General features: G+C 39.4%; 1 protein-coding gene across 2 annotated transcripts in view; it reads right to left on the bottom strand.

Moving 5' to 3' along the window:
* Positions 1–2,034: 2,034 nt before the first annotated feature.
* LOC110061223 (DENN domain-containing protein 10-like) overlaps positions 2,035–13,893 on the bottom strand; it is a 36,101-nt gene continuing 24,242 nt past the window's right edge. For both annotated transcript variants that reach the window (XM_020768056.2, XM_089290286.1), the window contains exons 11-13: positions 11,982–12,040; positions 4,685–4,755; positions 2,035–2,844 (exon numbers count right to left, since the gene is read on the bottom strand). The gene's annotated coding sequence lies outside the window, so the exon portion shown is untranslated. The remainder of the gene's footprint in view (positions 2,845–4,684; positions 4,756–11,981; positions 12,041–13,893) is intronic.

Here is a 13,893-nt window from a genome sequence, read left to right as displayed (position 1 = left end):
TTTTGCGGTACACTACGTATTAAGAGGCATAAAGCCAAGAGTTGTAGAATAATTTGAAAAGAAATAGTTGTGTCCATTTGACTTTGAAATTCTGTGCATCAAGGGACTGGAAACGATTCGCTTTCATAAGCCAATCAGATTATCTTTCAAACTGATTTTATCAGATGTTCTTCAGCTATCGAAGATTTCGGTTTGAGTAAGGTCTGATCGAGTAAATAAGAAGCATCATCACTAAAGTCATAAGGTTTTATCAAAATCCCAACGCTTAGTCTGCACTTGTTCGCCATTTTGGCGTTCCACTAAGGCATACCATCGGTGGTGACCATAGAAGTATAGAAAGAAACCAGATCTTTTTTTTCAAACAATTTAAAATAATTAGTTTGACTTCGAAACTCTCTAGATCAATTTTAATTATTATCATATCTGGTTATGAAAAAGTAGCACAAAAAATTGGGGTTTATTTGAATTAAATCAGTTATCACTGAGAAACGTACTCAATTGAATCGTTGCAAATTTTAAAACTTGTTCTCACAAGTACTTTCTCTTTCAACGGAACGCAGACATGTCATGCAGAAAGAGCCGCGATAATAAAGTAGATCGACCATGTTGGGAGAGATCGACGAACGAATTCCGAGAGTTTCCGATCATTCCTGAAGTCTTACTTACAGGGGGAACAGTTTGTTTGAACAAGTATTTAGAATAGTGTAATCTCGGCCACCTAAAGATTTTGTAGTGTCAATCAACCTTATAACATCCTTTTAAAGTTTTCAGTGTTCTCACACGTGTTTGTTTTCTCTTATAGTCTTTGCTTTCTGAATGATGTGGATCACAATCCAGGGGACAGAAGTCTAGATGTCTTAAGAACTCAGACGTGCAAGACAAGATAATAACAGATTAATCATAGAGGTAGTCGTTATTTCGAATGTCTTTCAATCGTGCATTAAATTATAATGGACTGCTTTGTAAACAGTTTTCTCCGGCCTTTGCATCTCGCCAACACGTCATAATTTACTATGTGTAATCCAAATTCCGGCCGGTTAGGCGAATTTATTGTTTTAGTAAGCATTCGGAAATCCTAGGAAAAATTTGGATGATTCTGTTTTCTCAAGTTGCAGTCTAAAGGCAGTATGATTAATTTGTATTGTAATTTGCACACGTGTAAAACAAATTATCAGCTCTATAGGAATGTGGCATGGTGGACTTACTAACGACAAGAAAAACGACCAAGATCTGGCAATGAATACCAGTCTTAAATTAACGGCAATTTGAAGATTGCACTGTTTTTGAACTCTTTTCCAACGATTGAAGGAGAGAATTAGGCGGTTTCACTTTCTAGGTTAGATAATTAATCCAAAAGTTTGTGCAAAATGTTTACGCGTTTAGCATCATGGGTTTAAAAATACCTATTTGGATTGTCCGTCAATAAGTTTTAGTTGCTCTGTGAAAATTGTTATTTGGATACACCTTTTCGCCTGTCATTGCCAGGCTACTCTGATAACTTAAACTTACACCGCTCTGTTAACACACTTCGCGAGTTGTTGCGATATTCCGAGTTTTGTACAAACACGGTCCGAAATAGTCCACTGGAATATAATTTTACGGAGAAAATTTGACATAAATTCAAATATTGTGCTTCGATAATCCATGTTTGTACGTATTTAAAATGGCGCAAACTACGCGAAGATCTTTGATACGTGTTTTTATAGCGAGGATTTTTAAGCCGAGAGTATTCAACAAGGCAGAAATGCCGATTCCTATTTATCAAAATACGCTTGCAAGTTTTTTTAATCTGTGCATGTAAAAATGTGATATTTTGCTTAGCTTTCCGTTTGAAATTCGTTCAGATTTACTGTATTACTCTTCACGTTGTTTGGCATTTGATTAGATTTTGAATACTTTTCTTCTCAGAGACATTCAGACTTAGATAATCTCTAGAGTCCAATGTAATGATTGATTGTAGTTAAGTATTTACTTAAAACGTTTGTCTTGTAATTATCAATGGTACACAACAAGAAAATAATAATAAAAAAAACATTTCAAGCTTAATTGTCTTTTATTAATCATCTTCTCGCTTCATTAAAAGAACAATATACCAAAAAAACTTCGCGCTATTAAAAGGGGCCTGGAAACTAGTCGGAATGTAGGCTATCTCTTTTACTATTTTTTGACTATGTAGGGTTGCCAAAAAGAAAAAAAATTCTGCGATTTTGAACAGTCTAGCCAGAAATCAAACATATACTTTGAGTTTTGATGGGAGAAATCCGTTGCACAGTGGAAGATTTTTCCCGCCAAAAGACTATATTTTTGACTCAAAACCAGACACAATTCAAAAACGCAGACTTTTTTTTTCTAAGGACAGTTATCCCGCCAAAAGACTTAGTTTTTTTAAAGAAATTTTTCTTGGCCCCTTTTAAAAGCGCAAAATTTTCCCGCCAAAAGACTTAGTTTTTTTTACGAGTGCTGTGTCATCTTAAAAGCGTAAATATTTTTCCCGCCAAAAGACTTAGTTCTTTTTTCACAAATTTTGTCTTAACTTGTAAGCAAAATTAGTTTTCTTGCTTGTTAACTTTACTTGTGGACGCTTGTTGTTTCCTCCTTGTAGTTAACGGAGTGAGACATCGATTGCATTACAACACTTAGCTTCGAAATCATCAACCAATTTAATGGAAACATCTATTATTTTCCTGGAAAGCTAGCAATTGTTGGCCACAAATAACTTCTCCTTTCCGGAAAATATCACTCAGCTAAACTAAGCAAATACACAAAACATTTTATTTTTACATCCTGTTCTTTTTTCATCACTTTCTGATGACTTCCCTAAACCTCCTCAGTGTTATCTTGAACCTGGAAGAAAAATCAAATGATATCAGTTTAACTATAGAGTAATTTGAACAGCGGTTTTATAAACGTTGCTGGAAACACTATAAAAATGTTATGTTAGTTGTTGTTCATCTCCAAATAGTTTGTATACAAATCCAATTGACAAACCTTTAACACTCAATGATCTTTGACCGCAAAGAGCCGCCAGCCTTATTACCAATGCCATTTCAACAAATCTTCATCAAACTGTTCGCCAATTATAGTTTTTTCCCGCATAATCTACCAGTGCTTAGTGAAAGTTTTGCAGCTTTGCATATTTGGAAGACATTGATAATTATGCTTCGTGTTTCATGGAGTTTTAGTGCAGCTAAGTGAACCCTGTCAGTTCTGTGAAAAGGGATGTGGAAAGCTGGCTTTACTTCTAGCATGGCTAAACCATTCTACATTGCTCCCTGTTGGTCAGATTCCCTTTAGTGAGCTCAAACTCGCATAATTTCACTGGCTTTGGATTCAAAGAGAATGCTAAATGTCCCATCCCTAGACAACTACATGCAGGGCTGTCCATTAAGGGCTGCAACCTGTAATACCTGTTACTGCCGAGTATGCTTGATTTTCCCTTGATGTTACTGGTGAAATTGCCTCTTCTTGATGGAATTCACCCAAAAAGTAACAAGTTTGCTACAGGTGTGGAGAACGAGGCTACAGGTGACTCAAAACTTAATGACAGCCCTGTGCATGTACTGAAGAAACATGTCCACTCACAGGGGGCCCGTACAAGCAGCGTGTCTGTTTGTATGTTTGAAATCTAAAGAAATGTGTGGTAATAGTGAAGGTCTTAATATCATTAACTTAAATCGAGTACTGTCTATGTTAAAGCTCAAACCTACCTCATGGCAAATTTGAGCGATTTGGTGGGTTTTGTTTTGACTGTTACTACACCTTATGAGAGGAAAACAAGGGTGGAAAGCTCATTTTCAACCACTCCAGCACCAAGCCAATTTTCACCCAGAAATTAGAATCGCCCACCTTCCAAATCGAACAACAGATAAACTGAAAGGTTGACGCTTCTTCTTGTGACATTCAATTGAAGATCCATTCAAAATCCAAGCGCTAACCGCCAAGTAACTTTCAAGAAATGTAGCTTTCAATGCGACCAACATCTGCAGCCGGGATTTCTTGTGCCAAGGAGCAACCGTCATGTTGTTTGCTCCAGACTAATTGGATGATGCTAAACAATGTAGGGGCATACAGGCCAGTCAATGGATGAATTGTCGCTGCAAATATGTCCCTGTCTTCCTCCCACATGAAGCATTTGGAACAGGGCATTGTTTGGCATCATCCAATCAGTATGGAACAAACAGCATGACGGTTGCTCCTTAGCACATGAAATCCTGGCTGCGAATGCTGGTCGCTTCGAAAGCTGCATTTCTCAAAAATTACTCGGCAGTTAGCCCTTGGATTTTGAATGCCACGAGAAGAAACGTCAACCTTTCAGTTTGTCTGGTGTTTGATTTGGAAGCCAGGCGATTCTAATTTCTGGGTGAAAATTGACTTGGCGCTAGAGTGGTTGAAAATGAAAATGAGCTTTCCACTCTTGCTCTCCTCTTACAGGTATAGTGTGTAGTAACAGTCAAAACAAAACCCACCAAATCGCTCAAATCTGCCATTGTGAGCTGCAGAAACGACAACACACAACAACTGAGGTAGGTTTACGTTTCTTTAGCTTTTGCACATACAGACACGCCGCTTGTATGGGCCTCGTCCACTGCGATTCAGGGAAGGCATTCCCATAATTATTAGTAAATGTTTCATCAACCTACAATACATGAATATTTTGCTATAAAGGGAAAATGCAGCCACTCACCATGATGCAGAGATCTTTTCCTTTTTTTTGCCAAGTTAATCCATTGTCAATGATATCACCAAAAACTGTGACTGGAAAAAAAGCAAACCAAATCAATGCCTTTGTGCTAGTTATTTGAAAAAAACAAAAAGCAGTAGAAGATAAGAGATGGACAAGATATGGTGACAACAGTCTTTTATGTAAATAAATGTACGTATTGAAATAAATTCCCTAAGATAGACAATGAAGCACTGGAGTCTCCAAACACAATGTTTAATCTTGAAAACCGAGTGTTCATCAAGTAAAGTGAGCGAACAAATCAGGGATCCCAGGTGTAAGCTAAGCATGCAGAAATCAAGTAAACATGCATAAATTAACATTGTTACATCTTCCTCCATAGCTCAATAGAAGACAAATAAAGAACGAGAAACTTGAGTTGTTTGATAGCGTCATTGTTCTGAAAACATAACCAAAAATAGCAAAAATGCAAAAATGTCAACATGCATAGTCACTGAGGTATGCTGGTCTTCGTAGGACTGTTCCCTGGGTGCTACATCTTTCTGGAGTTAACACTTCGTCAGCTTGAGGGCTTGGTGCAGCTTGTGGCTTGACCACCTCTTGGGGCATTGAGTCAGCTACTGGTGGTACCTGTTCAACTTTAGTCAAGGGCAGGGAACCAGGATCAGAGCTAGATATCTCCATGTCGGAAGGTAATTGTTTTGGCACTTCAGCTGTGAGACGCAGGTGTTGGCAGTTCCTGCAATACACCCTTCTGTTGTCAGTGATTACTTGGTATGAGCGCACAACTAGCTTGTCAACTGTTGCTTGGGTCCACCGTTGACTATACTTGGGTGGATAGATATGGACGGTGCTCCCTGGTTCAAGTGGCTGGAATCCTTTAGTGCCATTGTTGTAATAGAAGGCTTGTTTGTTCTTCTGGGTGTGAAGACGCTGAGAAGTGGTGTCAAATCCGGGTTGTGTTAGTAGTCTGCCAGCTGTAGATGTTCCAAGGAATCCCAAGTAGGGGTCACTGTCAGGCCTCGAGCATGATTCGCTGCACAGTCTTTACAGCGATTTCTGCCTTGCCATTAGATTACAGGTAGGTGGGAGAGCTTGTGACATGATCAAACACATACAAATGTTTGAACTTCTTAAACTCCTGTGAGCTAAACTGGGGGCTGTTGTCACTTACTATCTTTTCCAGAATTCCATGTCTGGCCATAAAAGGCTTGAGCTTTTCAATTACTTCTTTAGATGTCTTACTAACAAGCTTGTCAACCTCAAAGAAATTTGAGTAATAGTCAGTAGTGACAAGGTAGTCCTGGCCCTGGAGCTTAAAGAGATCAACAGCAAAGATCTGCCATGGTCTTGATGGTACTAGGTATGAGATCCTGGGCTCCTTCTGATGCCCTTGGTGATATGTACTGCAGACTTGACACTTGGAGACATATTCTTCAATCTCTTTGTACATACCAGGCCAGTAGAACGCTTCCTGTGCACTTATCTGGCATACCTGTACTCCCAGATGACTGGAGTGTAGCTTTCTTCTGAGCTCAGCTCTTATTTGAAATGATATGACAACACAGTCTCCTTTGAAAATAACTCTGTTTTGTGGCGTAAGCTCTTCTTTGCATAGGAAGTAATCTTGGACTTCTAGTGGGAGATGGAGCTTACTTTCAGGCCAGCCTTGTTTGATGATGTGAGCAAGGGTCTTGAGGATAGCATCTTCTTGAGTAAGGTTTTGGATTTGGTCAGGGCTCAAAATTCATTTTTTTACTCCACTAGCAAAGTTTTGCTAGTGAAATTTTTGTCTACTAGCAAACTGGTAAGACCACTAGCATACTGTATTTGCTTGAATGAGCGTTAAGTGCCACCCTCAAATTGGCATCGCATTTGAGAAAACAAAGTTAATAAGCGCCACGGCCCCAATGTGGTGCCTATTTGAGGAATTCAGTGTAACCAAAATCCACCACAAAATAAGTCTGACACGGCATTGGAAATTTATTTTCATGGAAGAGATATCCTTCAGTTCAAAGTGATGCACAGTTTCACATGTCCAAGAGGCGTACCACCGCCCCCCCCACACCCCCCCCCCCACCCACGCTGTGGATCGTAGACTTAAATCAAGAATGAGACACTGGGATCGATGTTGTGATCGACGTTGTGCGAAGACACTACTGGTAAAGCAATTGAAAAGTGCCCGAAGGGATGAATGGTGACAATCAAACGACCCTTCTGTCAGTTACTGTCAATTTTCTTACGAATAGAAAATGTACCATTTTATTTTTTTATCAAGCATCTGAGCGGGCCGGATTCCTAAATCCTTGAACTTGATTGGCTAATCATGCGCACGTGACTGGTCCAGCTTTTTACGATACGGCCCATGGGCCGGATTTTTTCTTCGCTGCCTAAATTTCGCTTCTAAAAGTTAGCAGTAATCGTCAATCTTTTGCCTTTTTTACACATCCATCGACGATCAGTCAACGCAAGTTTATCTCTGTTCCCTTTACAATGGCAAGGAAAGTCATTGTAAGTAAATTCAATTGAGTGTTTTGAAGTTGTGAGTTTGCTTGGTTGTTTGTAGCTTGGCGCTGCAATGGCGCGTAATCCTGTGTTTCTCTCGCAGTAAAATTTGAGTCAATTTCAGTCGAGTTTACCACTCTGATCGTTGCTGTATTTAGGAGAATTTCTGTGGAATACACTTAACAAATTTCCCCGCTTTCTGCTATTCAATTTACGGTAGAAAAGTCTGATTTCAAGTGATTTTGAAAGCAACGACTGACAGAAATTGTTTTTGTAGTAAAACTTTAAACTTCACACGAAATTTCACACCGCAAAACCAATTTTGGAGAACTTAACTGGTGAAATAAACGCAACTAACACAAAGTAGTTCGAAAAAAAATCTGTTTTTAATACATCTTTCTTTGTCTATTACCCGCTCATTGCCGAGATTTTTTACAAATCGTTAGTAGACGGCGCGCAAGCCGATTTAATGACAAGAGTTGCATAAACAAACCCATTTGTAATCTGTAAAACCAATTTACTGCAGGAAAAAAACAAATAAACATGTTATTTGCCGGCTTACAGTCGGTCTGTATGATGAAAAACTGTGACCTCGGGCTTGAAAATGCTGCCTGATGTCGCAGGCCAAGGGCAGCATTTTCAAGACCTCAGTCACAGTTTTTCACCATACAGACCTCCCAGCCGGCAAATAACATAATTATATAAATTAAAAGAAAAAACTTGAACTTTGTTGCATCCATTTTTTAAATAAACACCACCCTCAAATAAGTGCCTGCATTTGAGGAACGAAAAATTTAACGGACACTGCTGCAATTATTGAGTAATTATGATATTCATGAAGCTGCTTTACCCTTGGATTGATTATATTGGCTTACACAAAACTTGCTCTTCTCATCTTCCACCATTTACCTCAGATGTTATTTGTACTTTCTTTCTTGCCTTCGAACAGCTTCCTTGAAATGTTTTGGAGACATGGTTAATAATTCTAACTCGCAAACGTTTGCTAGTAGATTTTTTTTGGTCTTGCAAATTACCAAAACCACTTGCATTTTGTGAGTTTGCGAGAGTTAAATTTGAGTCCTGTAGGCCGAGAGTTTCATCTTTCACTGGAAGATACTGTAGCATGTTTCCTTGCTCTGCTTCTATCTCTGTTGGAGACCTTGTTTCTGAGATTGTCATGACAGCTTCCTGATCCTCAGTGGCTTCCTTGAGCGACAGATATGCACGGCTCAGGGTACCAGCCATAAGAAAGGAGGTTCCCTATTTGTAAGGAGCATTCGTCATAGCCTTTTGGGTGCGTTTAAGACACTTTTCTTGAAGATTGCTTGCAAAGGCTTGTGGTCAGATTCAACTAACACTTTCCTTCCATACAGGTACATTTCAAACTTCTCCATTATGAATACTATGGTCAATAACTCTTTTTCAATTTGCGCATACTGGACTTCTGTGGGGGTTAGGGACCGGGATGTATATGCGACTGGATGTCCATCTTGCATTAGACAAGCTCCCAGGCCATGCATGGATGCATCGCACTGTAGTGTGGGCATTGCACCTGGGTCAAAGTATTTTAGGATTGGAGTTGTAGAAAGGATCTTCTTTGTCTCTTCCAGGGCTGCACCATGAACCTGCTCTTCCCATAGGACTCATTGTCATTTTTGGTGAACTTGTGTAGGGAAGTCCTGATCTCTGAAAGTCTTGGATCAAACTTCTGTAGGTAGTTAGTCATCCCTAAAAGGCTTGGGATGCTCTGTTTGTCAGTTGATGCCAGTATAGATAAGATAAGATAAGATAAGATACGATAACTTAATTCATACACGGTTTTTCAAACAGTCAACAAAGTTACTGGACTATCTACCTATCTGCCTAACTACAAAAACAAAAAACAAAAAAATCCTTTTCATGGAGGCTGTCTCTAAAAATTTACTTAAAATTAAGATATTACTTTAAACTGTGGTGACTTAATTTAGATTTGAAATCTGTCAGTGAAAATGCTTGTCTTAGGTCTATAGGTAAGTTGTTCCACAACTGAGCTCTGCTGTATGAAAAACTTCTCTTAAGATAATCAGTTCGAGGTTGTGGAAGAACTAATTTGTTTTTGGTATTCCTTAAATGATATGCATTTATGATGTCACGGTATACGAATCTTGATCTCAGATAATCAGGTGTCATACAATTTAATGTTTTATACATTAGGGTAGACTTCTGTTCCAATCTTTGATAGTAGAGTCTTCACCACCCTAGTGCCCAGAACAAATCATCCAAATTACTATGTATCATATGTAGCTCACAGACATTAAGGGTGCGAGCTGCACCATTTTGAAGCCATTGCAGTTTTTCTCTCTGATTGCCTTGACTTTTTCGGGGTTGGGTTTTAATTCACCATCGGAGAGCACGTCATCCATGTACATGACTTCCTTGAACCTTAGCTGAAGTTTCCCAGTATTTAGCTTCACACCTTTATCTTGGCAGCATTGAAGGAGAGCAACAAGTTTTTGATCATGGTTTTTACGGCTTCATCATCGTTAGCTCCACAGCCAAATACATGAATGTCATCCACAATCGCCTTGCATCCATTTAGTCCTACTAATGCCTAATCCAGTCTTTGCTGGAATTCTGCAGGGGCTGGGGAGATGCCAAATGGCATTCAAAGCCATCTGTACCTTACCCATGGAGTGCAAAATGTAGTTGCGTAGCTACTTTTCTCGTCCAGGGACCCATGCCAAAAAAAAAAGTTTGGCATCTAATACGGCATCTTGCATTTGAGAGCTCAGGGAGGACATCCTCGATTGTCAGCAGTGGGTATTGATTGTGTTTAAGGGCTTGGTTAAGCGGTTTGGGGTCCACAGATAATCAGACATTGCCATTGTTTTTGTGAGGTAACAACAGTTGCTGATATCCAGGGGGTAGGAACATTTACTGGTGTGATGATATTAAGGCCTTCCAAATGATCCGGTTCCTCTTTGCACTTTTCTTTAATGGTGATTCCATGTATCACCTTTCTTGTTGGGAGCTGATCTTGTGGTACATTTGGGTCAATTTCTAGGTGGAGATCACCTTCCAACTTTCCTTCTCTGAATACATCGGCATATTTTTTGAGAATGGATTCTGTTGTACATGTACATTGTAAGTGGTGTTGTGCTCGATCTGCAATGGTTCTTCAGATTGAACAGCCATGATGTTTTGCTGGACCAACGAAATGAGTTGCATTTGCTCACTGGCTTGCCTTTTCCTTTAAAACTACAAATTCCACACTTCATTTTCTTCCATTTCTGGGGTTCACAACTCGTACATGTTTCTTGCCAATCGGCTTCTCCTCAGTTTTGCCAGCAGTTTGTCTTTGCAATCAGGATTTTCCACAGCACAGACTTGGCCCTTACCATCTACACAACGAACATAATTATTTATCAGAGTGGGAATCCTCCACAACTTCCACAGGCTTTGCCGACATGTCTCAGTGTGGGAGGTTTACAGGGTGTAGCTGAACTGGGTGGAGGCCAGCTTGGTTTTACAGGCCACTGCAAATTGGTTTTGAATTCCACAGATAGTGCAAGTCTTACCTCTCACAGGACATTTAGGCTTGTTCCAGACTTGAGTTTTGGTACAGAACTTGCAACGGATTTCTCTCTCACTTGTGTGGGGGGTAGGGGGAGGGGGGAGGGGGAGGTTTCTTTTTGTTGGACCGACTAATGGCGATGACTTCCTCGTGATTAATTCCTTTCAATTGTTGGCTTGAGGCCTCATGATCTACAGATATCAATGCATTCCTTCAGGGTGAGTTCGGAGACTTGTAGGAGCTTCCTGTGTGCTTGATTGTCTCTTACTCCAACGACAATACTGTCTCTAATTAGACTGTTCTCTAAGACTTCGAAGTTGCTTGTCTTAGCCAACATGCGCAGTGCTGTGGGGCAAGCATCTAGAGATTTTTTTGGCTCTTGGCCTCTTTTGTTGAATCAATGTCTCTTGTAAATTTCATTGGTCTCACTGAGGCAACAACTCTATAGATTTTGGAGAACAATATCAATTTCCTTCTTATCGTCTTCATTCTCAAGTTCTAAGCCTTCGTACATATCTAGAGCATCTGAGCAAATACAGGTTAACAGTGTGGCAGTTCTCAACGATTTATTTTTTAGACTTGCAGCTATTTCATAGTTGTTCCAAACACGATGGAATTTCTTTCAGTTTGTTGCCAAATCCCCTGTGAGCTCTAATTTTGAGGGCAATGGGATATTTAGTGGGATTTGTACCAGATTTGCTTGTGCGAGGGCTCCTTGCACTTGCACAGATTCGCCACTACTCTCAGGCTTTGGTGGCATATATAATATTTTGAAGTTAACTAGTTATTGAGAGGCTATTGCAGAACACAGTAAAGTTGGAGACTTCCCCCTAGAATAACAGTTTGCAGAGTTGCTCAACCATGTGCATGCAAACAAATCTCTCACAAGAACACTTTCCTGTACACCAAGCAGATAATTACAAGGGAGAACACAGTTTAATTTCCACTAAGGAGAATTCAGATACCAGGTATGTCAAACAATGCATGGAAAAAAAATGACTGCATAACTTTGCACATGTACAAGTGCATGAAGTATCAATACGTTACATGTAACATTGCATTTTGTGTCCACTATCAAAGAGCACAATAATGCTGGCCAAGTGTTAAGACCTCCAACACAAGTTGGTGAGTTGACTCTCTCAGCTTTTAAGATGCCTTTAGTCTCCAGGAAAATATCTCATTGTATAGAGGGTACACCTTATAATAAAGTACATCTTATTACTAAAAGGAAACTGCACTCACCTATTGCCAATGATGGAGAGACCTTGTTTTGCCATATGTTCCATCATCAGTGAAATAGTCTGGAAAGAATACAGTCACTGTGATGAGGACAAAGTACATGTATTCTCAGAAAGCAGACAACATTGCATTACAACATTGTACTGGCCATTATTGGAAAACAAAATATCTTTGGAATCTTAGGACTTAAAACATTGCTGCAATTCATCAAATTTCGATACCCTATCCCGCAATCACCTAAAGACAAGAAACCTCCAGAAAACAGCCCCATTGTTCACTTTGAAATGGTTTACACACTGTATGAATGTTCATGCCATTGTCAGGTGGATCAAAGTCAGCACTGTGGATATTGCAGTTGCCACTAGGCACAATAAATACAGGAGAATTCTGGTGAGTCCCCAGATGCTCAGTATGAATTGAGCCTACCAGAAACTCTGGGCAGGTTGCACACATGTAAGCATAGCGGGCCGTGGGAAGAAAAAACCTTCAGAGCAGCAGAAAACAGGATTGGGAACTGCCTACATGTCTAATATTGGCAACTAAAGGAGGCACAAATAAAATTTGAAATTTGCTGTGTTACAATGGAAGTGTTTAAAGTCACCTTCACCATTGGAGGAAGCACACAGCTGCTGAAAGCAAGTGAAAACCACAGAACTTGTGAAAAACTCAGAAGCTTGAAATCCAAGTCTACCAAAAAACACCATAAACTCTGTCCTATCAACATTTTAATCGCCTTTTAACACTTAATACAGGGCTTGACACTAACGGTAGTCAACTAGCCACAGACAAGTTGAAATTTAGTTTTGGCTTGTAGGTTGTTGATTTTCACTAGCCACTTTGGCTAGTCAACAAAATGAAATTGGTTGAACTAGTTTCTGTCTCCTTCAAGGAAAACACACACAAAAATTTAAACTTTTCTCAGAAACAAGGTCAGAATTTCATTGTGGACATATCATGGTACTGGGCATGTGCTGTTCAGCAAGTACATGTATGCAAATTCTTGCTGGGTGGTATGTAAACGGGGAACTGAACATGTTACTTTCGTTGACAGAAACATTTGACAAACAAGACAGCATTTTCTGAAAGCACACATCAATGCTCTTTTTTGTTATGAAATTTTTTTCACGCGCAAAATAGTGCAGACCTGTTAAGGGATAACATTTCACTTAGTGTAACAATACATGGGTGATTTGTCGTTGTATGCATACTTACAAACTTACCACTACAGAAATAATTAGATGAGAAAGATTCATTTCTTTCGACATTTAAACCAGCCGCTTTTAGCAGTAGAATTTCACCAACGACAGTTTACAGTATTGTTCAGATAGTTGTTTTGCTTTTGAAACATTTCTACGGCGCCTGTCTGTGAAGAAGTCTCGACAGTTTTTACAGTGACGTCTTGGGGGTCTCGATATTTTTCCAAGGAAGTCTCAGAGAAAAACAGAGTCCTGAAAGTCTTTTCGGTAACTGGAACTTTTTTGAAACTAGTTTAAGTACAGTATAATTACCAACATTATGCATTAAAGAGAGTCGCTTGTGTTGTGCTTTGAAGTCTTGCTAGTAATTCTGTTGTTATTGGACCTACCTGAAATTTTTGCGACACGTTAATTTTGCGAATTTCGCGATTTAAAAAAATTGCAAAACTAGAGTGACGTGAACAAATTTTGTATTACTCAAACACGCAAAGTTAAAGTGATTCAAAATTCTAATTTTTTTGCAAAATCACCGATTTTAAGTGTCGCATTTTATGCGCACCCCCAAATCGCGAAATAAACGTGTCGTGAAAATTTCATGTAATAAGGTAGACAACCACAATGCTTGGCTAGTAAAAAAAGGTTTTGGCCAGTAACCTCTAAGTTATCACTAGCCACTAGGCTAGTAAGTTAAAAGGTTAGTGTCGAGCCCTGTAATGGAT

Source organism: Orbicella faveolata, unplaced genomic scaffold (assembly GCF_042242905.1).
Source record: "Orbicella faveolata isolate gen_17 unplaced genomic scaffold, um_ofav_v1 contig_1, whole genome shotgun sequence".
Taxonomy (NCBI): Eukaryota; Metazoa; Cnidaria; class Anthozoa; order Scleractinia; family Merulinidae; genus Orbicella; species Orbicella faveolata.
This window is presented reverse-complemented; position numbering and strand designations above follow the sequence as displayed.